Source organism: Diabrotica undecimpunctata, chromosome 3, assembly GCF_040954645.1.
Source record: "Diabrotica undecimpunctata isolate CICGRU chromosome 3, icDiaUnde3, whole genome shotgun sequence".
Lineage (NCBI taxonomy): Eukaryota > Metazoa > Arthropoda > Insecta > Coleoptera > Chrysomelidae > Diabrotica > Diabrotica undecimpunctata.
The window spans coordinates 19,594,303-19,607,193 of NC_092805.1; the positions used below are offsets into that span (position 1 = coordinate 19,594,303).

A 12,891-nucleotide genomic window follows, 5' to 3' on the forward strand; every position below is an offset into this window, starting at 1 on the left:
TGTTACATAGGTTATCGTATAGTTTTCATAACATCACACAAACCTACAAATTGTTTTGTAAATGTAGGAACACTGTTGGTTTTTTACTTTCTTACACCATCACGTTTTGTAGAGAACTAAGGATGCTTTTAACCTTTTTAACTTTTTAAGGATATTTTTAGGTATGTCGAACATTACCACGATATCCACATACGGATATTCATATAGGGGATATTATTGCACTCTGTAGATTATTTTGGATCGCAGTAGGACATGGATATACGGCAATATCATGGTTAGCCATTTTTTTTTAATTCCCAGAATAATGTAAACAGCTCAAGGTCGACGTTCAGTCGGGTGGCAACCCAACCCAGCAGTAAGATATTTGTTTAGTGCACGTTTAGAGTTGTGGATCAGTGGACAAATGTACAGTGGATCAAATTTTCCTACTGCGCGAAATACAAGCAGAAAGCTACGAATATGGGAAACCTACAACGGCCCTATTCATCGACTTTAAACAAGCGTTCGATGGGATAAAACGCAAAGAAATATACAAAGCACTACGTGAAATGGAAATTAGTGAATAATTAATAAGAATGGTAAAAGTGACACTCCGAAAAACAGGGAATAGGGTTAAAATAAATGGCGAAGAAACAGATAAGTTTGAGGTCAGTGAGAGGGTGCGACAAGGAGACCCACTGTCATCGCTGTTGTTCAGTATCGTCCTCGAAGTTACCATCAGAGAAGCTGGAATCAACAGGTCAGGACTTATATATCAAAGAAAACACCGATGCTTAGCATTCGCTGACGACATTGTACTGATAGCCAGAAGTAAGCAAGAATTAAAAAAAATAATAAAAATATTAGAAATGAAAGCGAGAAAGAAAGGGATGTACATAAATGAAGAAAAGACCAAATATATGGAATGGACAGAAAGAGATTACCTACAAGAACAATATCTGACAGTAATAACAGATGAAAAAACATATAAATTCGAAGAAGTAGAAATATTCCAGTATTTAGGAGCGACATTCACGAGAAGACCAAATATGAAGGAAGAAATCCAAGCGAGAATTATGGCCGGTAACCGTTGTATTTTTGCACTAAACAATTTATTAAGAAGCAAAAAGATATCTAGAAGGGCTAAGATAAAAATATATAAGACAGTAATAAGACCTATTGTATTATATGCCAGTGAAACATGGACAATGAACAAATCCGAGCAAGTTTTGCTGCAAGTCTGGGAAAGAAAAGTTCTCAGGAAAATATTTGGAGGTAAATTATGGAATGGTATATGGATAAAAAGACCAAATATGGAATTAGAGGAGATGTATGGAGAACCGAATATCGTAGGGATCATAAAGTCACAAAGACTGAGATGGTTGGGACCCATCCAAAGGATGGAAAACACGAGACTGCCAAAAAGAATGCTAATGGGAGGAATAGGAGGGAAAAGGAAGAAAGGCAGACCGAAAACCAGGTGGAAGAAGGATGTTGAAAAAGACATAGAAAAACTTTAAATACCAAACTGGAAAAATAAAGCAACAAACAGAAAAGAATGGAAAAGAAGAGTAACCCAAGCCATGGGCCTTCTAGGCCTGGAGAGCTAAATTATATATATATATATATATATATATATATATATATATATATATATATATATATATATATATATATATATATATATATACGTTCAGAGTTTACTTAGAGTGCACGTATTCTTTTTCTTGCCTATTAGGTACGTAATTGTGTTTTATATTAGTAAAAATAGATTCGGATCGCGAGAGTGAAAGTGATTTGAGTTATGAAATGTCTAATAGTGACTTCTAGAGCGATTCAGACAGCAATTATATACTAACTATTGAGGAAGAAGTCATTGATGGGGTACAAATGAGCAGCTAGATAGCCGTTACGGATCCGTTTGATGATAAGCTTCCAAGAGATATACCCGAATTTCGCTTTGACTATAAGTTTCACCCATCTATTGATGGGTGAAACCAAGATTGTATAAAAACTGTAACCTGTTTTGAGTCATTTGTAAGCAGCAGTACTGTTAAAAAACTATGCGAATGGACCGATCAAAGAGCTGATAAATATTTTAATGATAACTTTAATGATTTACTTATAAACCAGTGACAACAGAAGAAATGTATGTATTTGTAGCTCTATATTTTCTCAGTGGATTGACCAAGCGTCCTCAAATTTCAGATTATTGGAGTACAGATAATATATGCACTGGTGCTTCAGTTTTTTATAAATCTGTTATGAGTCCAAATCGCTTTTTGGCAATTCTAAAATTCCTTAGATTTTTACTACCAGAACTTGTCAAAAGTAATGCACCGCTTAGCAGACTAGTCATTTTGTGGCTCTTATTAGTTATAATTGTTAAAACTTAGTGGACCCAGGACCAGTTTTCGCAATAAATGAGAAACTTATGTTGTATAAAGGTCCGCTCCATTTTCGACAATACATAAAAAGCAAAAGAAGTCGATTTGGCATCAAAATATTTTCCTTATGTCCCAGTCTGAACTTTAAGGATACACCTGCAATTTTGTATATATATCGGCAAGAATATATATAACATATAGCACATTTTAAGAATAGAAAATTTTTTTTTCCGAGAAAATAGTAGTTTATCTTTGCCAAAACCCTCTTCTTCTTCTTTAAGTGCCCCGTCCGTTGCGAATGTTGGCTATTAACATGGTAATTCTGATCTTGTTTGCGGTGCTTCTAAATAGTTCGACCGATGTGAGCTCGAACCACCCACAGATTTTGGAGCCACGAGTGTCTTCTCCTGCCTGGCCCTCGCTTACTGTCTATTTTCCCCTGGACAATCAATTGCAGTAGACGGTACTTATCGTGTCTCAATATGTGGCCTAGATATTCAAGCTTTCTTAGTTTGATTGTGCTCACGATTTCTTTATACTTTCCGATTCTTTGAAGTACCTCTATGTTGGTGACATGTTCGATCTAGGATATACGAAGAATGCGTCGGTACATCCACATTTCGAATGCTTCTAGTTTTCTCGTGAGCGTCTCTGTCAGCGTCTAGGCCTCCATACCATATAGTAATATCGGAAAAATGTTGCATTTAACTAGACGTAGTTTTAGGGAAAGAGACAAATCCTTGCTTATGAGGAGCTTTTTCTTATTGTTAAATGCTGCTCTAGCACCTACTGAACAGTAATCGTGAAGTAATTGTAGATAATTGGTATATATCTGTTCGTCTTTGCGAGTTTATATTGACACAAAAGACTTTTCTTACAGGCACTATTTGACCAAATAGGGGCGTTAAAAGAGAATTAACATTGGTTCCATTAGATAGGCAACAATCATGTTTTGTTCGGAAGGATATGAAAGGATTTTTTGAAAGCCAACGATATGTTGTAGGAGGAAATGTTCTCTTTTATAACAAACAAAACATATTAAATTCTACAATCAAAATATGGGATCAGTTGATACAGTGGACCAAAATATTGAACCGTACAGTCCTTTGCGGAAATCCTACACGTAATTTGCCAAAATAGGTTTGCACCATTTACATCTTATGCTATTGAACTCCATAGTATTTTACAGCCAAGTCCATCAAAAGCATGTTTTAATGTATAAATTTACAAAACTCTGCTGCCAGGGTATACTTCTGAAGTATAAATTGTCATATACATTCAAATTGCTTCAAACATTTTTTCCCGCATAGGTGAATATATGTTCTATTATACATCGTAACTATGGTAAAATGTATTTTCAATAAAAAAACTTTTGCTAGTATACAACTCCCTACCTCAAAAAAAGACCTGGAGCGGAAGGGGTTAAAGAATAAAAAAGCAAAAGGTGTTCTGTTAAACTAATGAAGTAGTTGACCTCTTTCATTTGCCAATAATTGACCGATGAAATCTCTGTATTTCTCCTGTTGAAATAAACGAGCACCTAAAAGAAAACAAAATGGGAAGGCCGAAAAACTCCTGGAAAACATATGTCGATGAATAAATGGCAAGCTGAGGTCTAAAACAACAAGATAGTTTGAATTGTTGATGAATAACTGGCAAGCAGATTTCTAAAACAACATGATTGTTTGGATGAAAGAAGCTGGAAGTTAATACGCGGAAGGCGAGAGGATCTCAATTATAAAATAAACCGCATAATGTGATATGTGCTAATAGACAAGTTTTTTCTTTACCTCGTATGCGTAAACTAGTACCTCAGAAATGAATGTGTCGCATCTGCCTTTTGTTAACGAACACACACGAACTAGATCTTCAGTAAAGAAATCGTGGTCATTCCAGACTATAAAAAAAGAATAAAAGGAGAAGCTACGAAAATAGAAGCACAAAGAAGTAAGCAATGATATGAAGATCTTAACGTACAAAACACAGCAAGCATTGACTAAACTCCAGTAACTAAAACCACAACAATCAAACCCTCATAAGGAGTAAGATAACAATATACGGTTCCATCCAAATGATTGCAAAGCAATGCCACAAAAGAAAATTTGAGTAGTAGACATACATAAAGTTATGTAACTTTAAAAAGACACTTTAATCTCTTTAAATATGTAAAACTAATAGTCTAATAAAGTAATAATTTTTACTTTTTTAATAAAGATATCTATAAAATATTTACAACGGTCAAATAAACTTTATGGCCCAATAAATTTAAAGGAAAACAAGAAACCAATCTGTTTAACATTTTTTATAATTTAGTTGCTACTTAAAAATTATAATTCTGAATTCCAAAAATCTGCTTAATTGCTAGTTTAAATTACTTTTAATATCTACAGATTAGGCTGTCTAAAAGTAAGCCAGCCAAATTAAAACCAGGTCATGTGGATGATGGCTGCGAATTTATATTAATATCTCGCTAAAAACTAAATCATCTAGATACTATCATCAAATTTCTAGAATTAAATTAAAATCTGCCCATGGTCAACATATTAAATGATTAAAGTATACACATAAAACAATTTTATTTGAGTTTAAACAATAGCAGTTGTTTTGATATTTAGCAATTTTAGCCAGCTAAGCCATTTTATAAGTTTTTTAACTAATACGTCTAATAATTGAAGCGCATAGTGCAAGAGTGGCCTAAATAAAAAAAATGATATTTGAGTTATTAACACAAAGCGTTAGTATTTGTATTATTCTATCGTGTGCAATAGTGGCCCACATCGATTTGATTAAAATGCAGGTAGAAGAATGATCAAGGTCACTTTAGCCTATTATGATTTGTTGACAAACGGTCATGCAGTAATATCCCAATGTTCATGCCTGTCGATGTGTTTCAGTTTCTCGTGTGCACTAGTGGCCTATCTCTTAACCTTAAAATTATTATTTTTTGATTTTTAACAGCTAGTGTTACGCTTTAATTGTTTGTCTTTAGTTATTTGGAAGTTGTGTTATGGATATTCCATCCACATCAGGTAAATATATTATTCAGATCATTTTCTTAAGTAATTATTAAAAGTAGATATATTGGAATAAGGTGTTAAAAAGTATAATATTAATACACGCCTGAATTATTGTAACTTATCTCTTTCAGGCAAAAGCAATAATACTTTTGATGACAGTAATGTCTCTAGTATTGATATGTCATATGCAGATTCAGGATCCAGTTACAATCCTTCCGTATTGGTAGAATCATCAAGTGAAAAAAGTACGGGTATTTTATTATTATTATAATCGTTTCATCATCATCATCCAGCCTCAAGAGTTTACTGCTGAACATAGGCCTCTTCCTCATGTTTCCAACCCCGTCTATCTTGCGCCGCTCTTATCCAGTTTTTATTGAGTCTTTTTAAATCGTCAGTCCATCTTGTAGGTGGTCGACCGACGCTTCTCTTGTCGTCCCTTGGCTTCCATTCCAATAACCTTTTTGTCCATCGCCCATCTATCATTCTGGCTATGTGTCCTGTCCATCTCCATTTTAGTCTGGCTATCTTCTCGATGATGTCAGTCACTCCGGTTCTTCTCCTGATGTCTTCGTTGGTTATTCTGTCTCGCAGAGTTATTCCTAACATGGACCGCTCCATTCTTCTCTACGTGATTCTAAGTTTGGTAGCTGCTGCTTTTGTTAAGGTAAGTGTTTCTGCTCCGTACGTCAAGACTGGGAGGACGCACTGATCAAATACCTTTCTTTTTAGGCATGTGGGCGGCTCACTTTTAAAAGTTTCTTTGTTTTCCAAATGCTGCCCACCCAAGGCCGATTCTTCTTTTAAGTTCATGAGTCTGGTTATCCCTGCCAATCATAATTTCATGTCCCAGGTATTTATATCTATCTACGAGTTCTATTTTTTTCCTACCAATACTGATGTTCTGGTTGGGTACCAAATTGGTCATGATTTTTGTTTTCGAGATATTTATATTTAAACCTACACTTTCTGTAGCCACAACGAGTTCATGTACCATCTCTCTTGCCATACCTAGATCTTCAGCTATTATAAGTATATCATCGGCGAAACGTAAGTTGTTTAGATATTCTCCATCTATTTTTATTCCCTTTGTCATCCAATCCAAATTCTTAAAAGCATGTTCTAGCACCGTATTAAAAAGTTTAGGTGACATTGGGTCTCCTTGTCTAACCCCCCGTTCTATTTTTATGCGATTACTGTTAGTATGTAATCTGACAGTGGTTGTTGCCTGCAGGTATATTTTGTATATCTATAATCTAGCCTGCATTCTTTAAGCGACTGTAATATTTTTCTTAGCTCAACTGTGTCAAAGGCTTTGTGAAAATCGATAAATATTAGAACTAGAGGTTTATTGTATTCCACTGCTTTCTCTATTAGGGTTTTTATACTTTGTAGATGGTCATTTGTTCCGTAACTTTTTCGGAATCGTGTCTGTTCCCTTGGTTGATAAGTGTCTAATTTTCTTTCCATTCTCTTAACTAGTATTCGCTTAAACAACTTTGCTTTGTCTCCTGCTTTGTGTAATAGAATCATAGTAGCGTTGTTCCAGTCTGTTGGAATATTGGCGCTGTGAAGGCAGATATTGAAAAGTTGTTTAATTTTTTTAAGTAATACATCCCCTCCAATTTTTAGTGCTTCTGATACTATTTCATCTTCACCCGGGGTTCCATTATTTTTCATTTTCTTCAGGGCTTCTTTGATTTCTGATTTTGTTATATCGGGCATTAAATCTGATCCTTGGTTTAATATCCCAGTTTTTAGTGTAATTGGAGGTTCCGTATTGTTATCTTTTTTCTTGATCTATATAACTCTGTGTAGAACTCTTCGACTATTCTTAATATTTCATCTCTGTTCATTGTTTCTTCTCCAGTTCTGTTTCTCAGTTTGTTAATTTCTATTTTCCCCTTTTGTACGCTCCTCTTCAAAACTTTCATGTTCTTATTTTGCTCTATTGCCTGTTTTGTTTTTTCTACATTGTAGTTTCTTCGTTTGCATAAAACTAATATACTTTGATTTAGGTGAAAATGAAAATGTATTGGTGACTGATGAGAATTTACAAAGCAATTTTCAGTCTAACGATATTGCGAATCCTTGAGAAATTCTAAAAAGTAAGAAACGTGGTGCTCGCTAAAAATTGGAAGATAAAAGAATGCCATAAACAACGTGAAACTATTTTTAAAGATTTTTATGAACTCACCAATTATGATTTACAACATCTTACTTAAGTGGCCAGGCCAAATCAAACTTACTTTAAAATTAACCAATACTGCTCAAAGGGACTTCAGAAAATACACAAGACAATATTATTTGACAAGAGAAACAGGGCTAGATATTCCAGTTTGCAAGGTGTTTTTTAAAAAAATTTTGAGAGTTTTAGATGGTCGACTTACACGTGCTTTGCGTGATAGAGAGCAAGGTGGTACATCTTCTAAGGATAAAAAAGGAAAAAAGGACCCTCATAATAAAAGAAGTCAGGAGAAACTTGCAAATATTTTTCATTTTATTTCGAAGTTTACAAAATATCAGTCATTATTCTAGAAAAAAAAATCCCAATCTTTGTTATTTAGCTCCCACTTTAAATCTGTCAATTATGTATTCTTTATACAAACAAGAAACAAATGATCCTGCGTCACAATTTGTTTTTAGTGATGTCAGTTACAGTATACAGGAGAGAGGGTCTCCCTAGGGCAGCCCGTGATTTATTTTAAAAGTTTCAGACAGTTCCCCCTGAATTCTTTTTCTACGTTCATCTTTTGCAAGAGTTATTTTTGTTAAATTTACCAACTGATTTGGTATTCCTAGCTCTTTCATTGCTTTCAACATTTCTCTTTTAGTCACAGAGTCGTAGGTTGCTTTGTAGCATATAAATCTGTGATGAGTATGAATGATATATTTCAGCCTCTGAAACCAGCCTGGTATTTTCCTACTATCCGTTTTGCATATGGTGTCATACGGTGATATAGTCCATGGAAAATATTTTATAGGCTGCATTTAGAAGCGTAATTCCTCTGTGGTTAGAGCATTCAAAGCATTCAAAGGTATATCTCTTTTTTTGTGTATGGTGCAAAGTATTTCTATATTCCAATCATTGGGGAGTGATTTTTGTGTCCATATTTCTTTTATAAGCTGCTGTAATGCCATTATGGTATCATGGCCACCTGGCATTATGGTATCATGGCCATTATGGAGCAGAAATATTAACACTCACAAAAGGCAGCAAACAAGATTCGCATGACTCAGAGGGCTTTGAAGCGGCTGATGTTAAGTGCCTCTCTGAAAGACCGAATCTCAAAGGAAGAAATACGTGGTAGAACAAAAACAACAGACGTTATCGAAAAAATCACGTTGCTAAAATGGAATTGGTCAGAACACATCGCCAGATTATCAAATAACCATATTCTTGTAGACAAAACTTATTTTCGAGTGGAGGCCAAGACAAAAAGCACTACAGAAAAGGGAATGCCCACCAAACATATAGACTGACGACTTGAAGCGTGTCAGCAGTAACTAGATGCAAGACAGGCAAATCAGAGACAGATGGAAAGAGCTGAGGGAGACCTGTGTCCAATAATCGCAGCGTATAAAATAATGATGATGATAGAATATATAGTAGTACAGTAGAGAAAACAATAGCTCTTTTGTTATAGAACATATAGTTCTTTTTCAGCAGCTATAGCACAAAGAAAAATAAATGAAGGGTAAAGGGGAATTCGTAGTTAGAAAGAGTTTCGTACTGTGTGTGTGTATGTGTGTGTGTGTGTGTGTGTGTGTGTGTGGAGAGTCTGGCTTCAAACTATGTTCATTAGCCAAATATCACACTAATCACATATTACTGCTTAAAACCGGAGAAGAACCGGAGTGACTGACATCATCGAGAAGATAGCCAGACTAAAATGGAGATGGGCAGGACACATAGCCAGAATGACAGATAGGCGATGGACAAAGAGGTTATTGGAATGGAGGCCAAGGGAAGACAAGAGAAGCGTCGGTCGACCACCTACAAGATGGACTGACGATTTAAGAAGACTCAATAAAAACTGGATAAGAGCGGCGCAAGATAGACGGGGTTGGAAACATGAGGAAGAGCCCTATGTTCAGCAGTGGACTCTTAAGGCTGGATGATGATGATGACTGCTTAAAACTAAATGTATTGTAATATACCCACTTGAAAATAGTACGTACTTGTACGTATCAATTGTATTTTAGTGACTATCTCAACAATTTTTAAGCTATTTATGTTAAATGTTTATTTTTGTTTTACTGAGAAATTCAATCAAGAGATCATGCACTGATTTGTTGAATGAGGCAATCACACACGATTTATTAACTGGACCCGCAATGTGTAGTTCGTACAATTAGGATCTTTGAATGATCCCATGTGTTTTGTACATTTGAAAAATATGTGGTTTAAGTCTATCACTAAAGTGTTGCAATACTCCCAAAAGGGGCTTTGACCCTCCTATTTTAAATAGACAAGCTGGGAAGCAACCATGATAAAAGTTTCGTAGTGATATCATAAATAGAATAATTTTGCCTCGACTTTAAAGCCACATCTAAGACATCCATGAGTATTTAACACATTAAGTGCCAAACTATATTTTGCGATTGGGTCCGTGGCGCCGTAAAAATTTTATGGCTGAATCGTATTTAGATCACATCTCTAGGAACATGTTTATAGAGAAAAAATAAAAATCATTAAGATTAAGCCAATTAAAAGTGTGAATAAAATATATACACGCGGCGCCTGATTAAAATATATAAGACTACGCCCGTGTATAGGTATTATACATACAACAGCTGGACGGTCAAACTTGCACAAACTTGCACTTTTTATGGTCATTTATATTTTACAGGGCACAGCATATTGTTGTATTATATTTTGGGTTCTACGTTTGTTCTGAACAGTGTGTTCTTGAGCGAGAAATAGCAGTATTTGTTAAAAAAAGATGTCTTACAAACGTGAGAAAGCAGAAAGGCAAAGACTGGAACTACTGATGGAGGAATGTTTACCAGAGATAAACAATATGGACATGAGTGATGAAGAATTAGTTGATTCTGAATCAGATACGAGCGGTATAGAGCCATTTCCTGCCGATTCTGATGATGATCCCGATTATACCGAAAATGAAAACATTGAAAATTCCGATTCACAATCAGAGGAAGAAGTTCTTCAAGTGAAAAGACGAAAAGTTGCATCAACTACAAATCATGCATGTTCCTCGAATTCAGATGTCAATGTTCCTGAAAATGTACCACAAGTGTGAGGACCAATCATTAAAAATTTTAAAAATTTAGTTTTCAATAAACCTGTAGGAGTTCATGATGAAATAACCATTTAAATTCAAGGTAAAACTGAATTAGACTCATTTCAGCAATTTGTAACTGATGAGATATTTGAACTAATGGTTTTGCAGACAAATATTTCTGCTGATCAAAAAATTGTAGAAAAAATTACGAACGAAACCATTGGTCCACAATCAAGAATAAATGAATGGACTCCGACAGATACAGCAGAAATGAAAAAATTTTTAGGAGTCATCCTATGGATGGGACTCGATCGAAAACCAACCCTAAAAGATTATTGGAAACGATCTTTGCTCTACAAAAATAACATTTCAAGTGTTATAAGCCGAAATCGCTTTGAGCTACTACTACAAATGTGGCATTTCTCCAATAATGAGGAGTGTCCTCCAGGAAGTAGGCTGTATAAAGTTCAACCCCTACTTGATATTCTAAATAAAAATTTCAAAATGTGCATGGAACCCGGTGAAAACGTATGTATTGACGAAAGCATGATTCCTTTTCGAGGACGAATATCATTTCGTCAATATATAAAAGGGAAGAAACACAAATTTGGGTTTAAAGTTTTCAAGTTATGTCTAAAGGGTGGCTATACATACCATATGAAGATTTATTGTGGACTAGATAAAAGTATAGGTATACCCGTAGCCAATACAATAGTTCTTGAACTTATGGATGGACTTCTGGGAGATGCCGTACACTGTTCGCTGATAATTGGTATAATAGCGTCGGATTAGCTAAAGAACTAATTGCAAATAGTAAACATTTGGTCGGCACATTACGAAGTAACCGCAAGGAAAATCCAGTGGCAGTTGTCCAAAAAAAACTTAAAAGGGGTGAAATTTATGGAGAAGAGAAGGATGGTATAGTTGTAGCTAAGTGGAAGGACAAAAGAGACATTTTATTTATAAGTACTAAACACGGAGATGAAATAACGGAGGTTAGTGCAAGAAAAGGAGGTGTCCGAAATAAACCTACTGCTATTTGTTCTTACAATTCTGCCAAATCATTTATTGACGTGTCGGACCAGATGTCATCCTACTCTACTGCTTTACGAAAAACAATTAAATGGTTCAGAAAAATTGCAGTTGAGGCCTTAACAGGTACTGCTGTAGTTAATGCCTGGATTTTACATAATTCAGTACGTGATAGCCGTATGTCAATTACAACATTTAGAGAAAATTTGTGTTTGCAGTTATTAGGTGTCGACAATATTTCTGCAACTACAGACAATAATAGACTAGAAAAACATGAACTGAAGGCGACAGAAAAACGGAAGCGGTGTAAAATATGTTACACTCGTTTAGCAGGACAACATAACAGAACATATGCAGCTGGTCACAGCAAACAAGTGATATATATCTGTCCAGCATGTCCGGACAAACCACCTATTTGTATAGACTGATTTTTCAATTCTTATGTGTGTAAACCAAAATAATTGATATATCTAATATATTTTTTATTTACGAGTTTTTATTTGATGTCAATATCTACTGAAATATTGTTTTTTATAATCTTTTTTTTGTTTTTAGAATGTGTAAATTTGTTTTATTTTGAACTACTTTTACCTAATTTGTAATTTGTACACAATAAACAAATTATCAGTACAAACATAGATACTTTACTTTAAAACTAATAATTTTTTACTGTAATAAAAACGTCCCAACAAAACTGTAAAAAAAAATTATTGACGAAACCAATTTATCTGCCAATTTGATATGATGTAATGTAGCGCCGCACCAATACATATCCCATAAGATACCTACGTTAACTGTGCAGAAATCGCATACACACGGCCTACAATACAGCTATGCCTCGTGAATAAAATTTATACACACGGCGCCCTGGACCCGACTACTGTGTACCTATATATTTTATACACAAAGCGCTTAACGTGTTAAAGATTAACAAGTTAGTAATGAACTACGAAATGTATGCATGAGAAAAAATGTTCCGGAAGTCAAGAAAAATTCGAATTTGAGTATACAAAAATAAAAATATTAGTACCTAAGTAGATACTTACAAATCGTTAAGTTTAATCTACAGCTCCAATATATCCAACAGTACTCTTATTAAACGTAATATCACACCTACAAAGCACTTTACAATTCATGTAAACTTGCCAAGTGATATATTTCTATTTAATATAATTATTTGAAGGAATTTTATCGTGGTTTTTTCGTCAGAACTAACCTAACAGAGACGGA

General features: G+C 34.7%; 1 protein-coding gene across 1 annotated transcript in view; it reads right to left on the bottom strand.

Moving 5' to 3' along the window:
• Positions 1 to 12,891, bottom strand: part of LOC140436518 (sialin-like) — a 46,545-nt gene extending 33,654 nt beyond the window's left edge. Inside the window, exon 1 of the mRNA XM_072525403.1 lies at positions 12,708 to 12,891. The gene's annotated coding sequence lies outside the window, so the exon portion shown is untranslated. The remainder of the gene's footprint in view (positions 1 to 12,707) is intronic.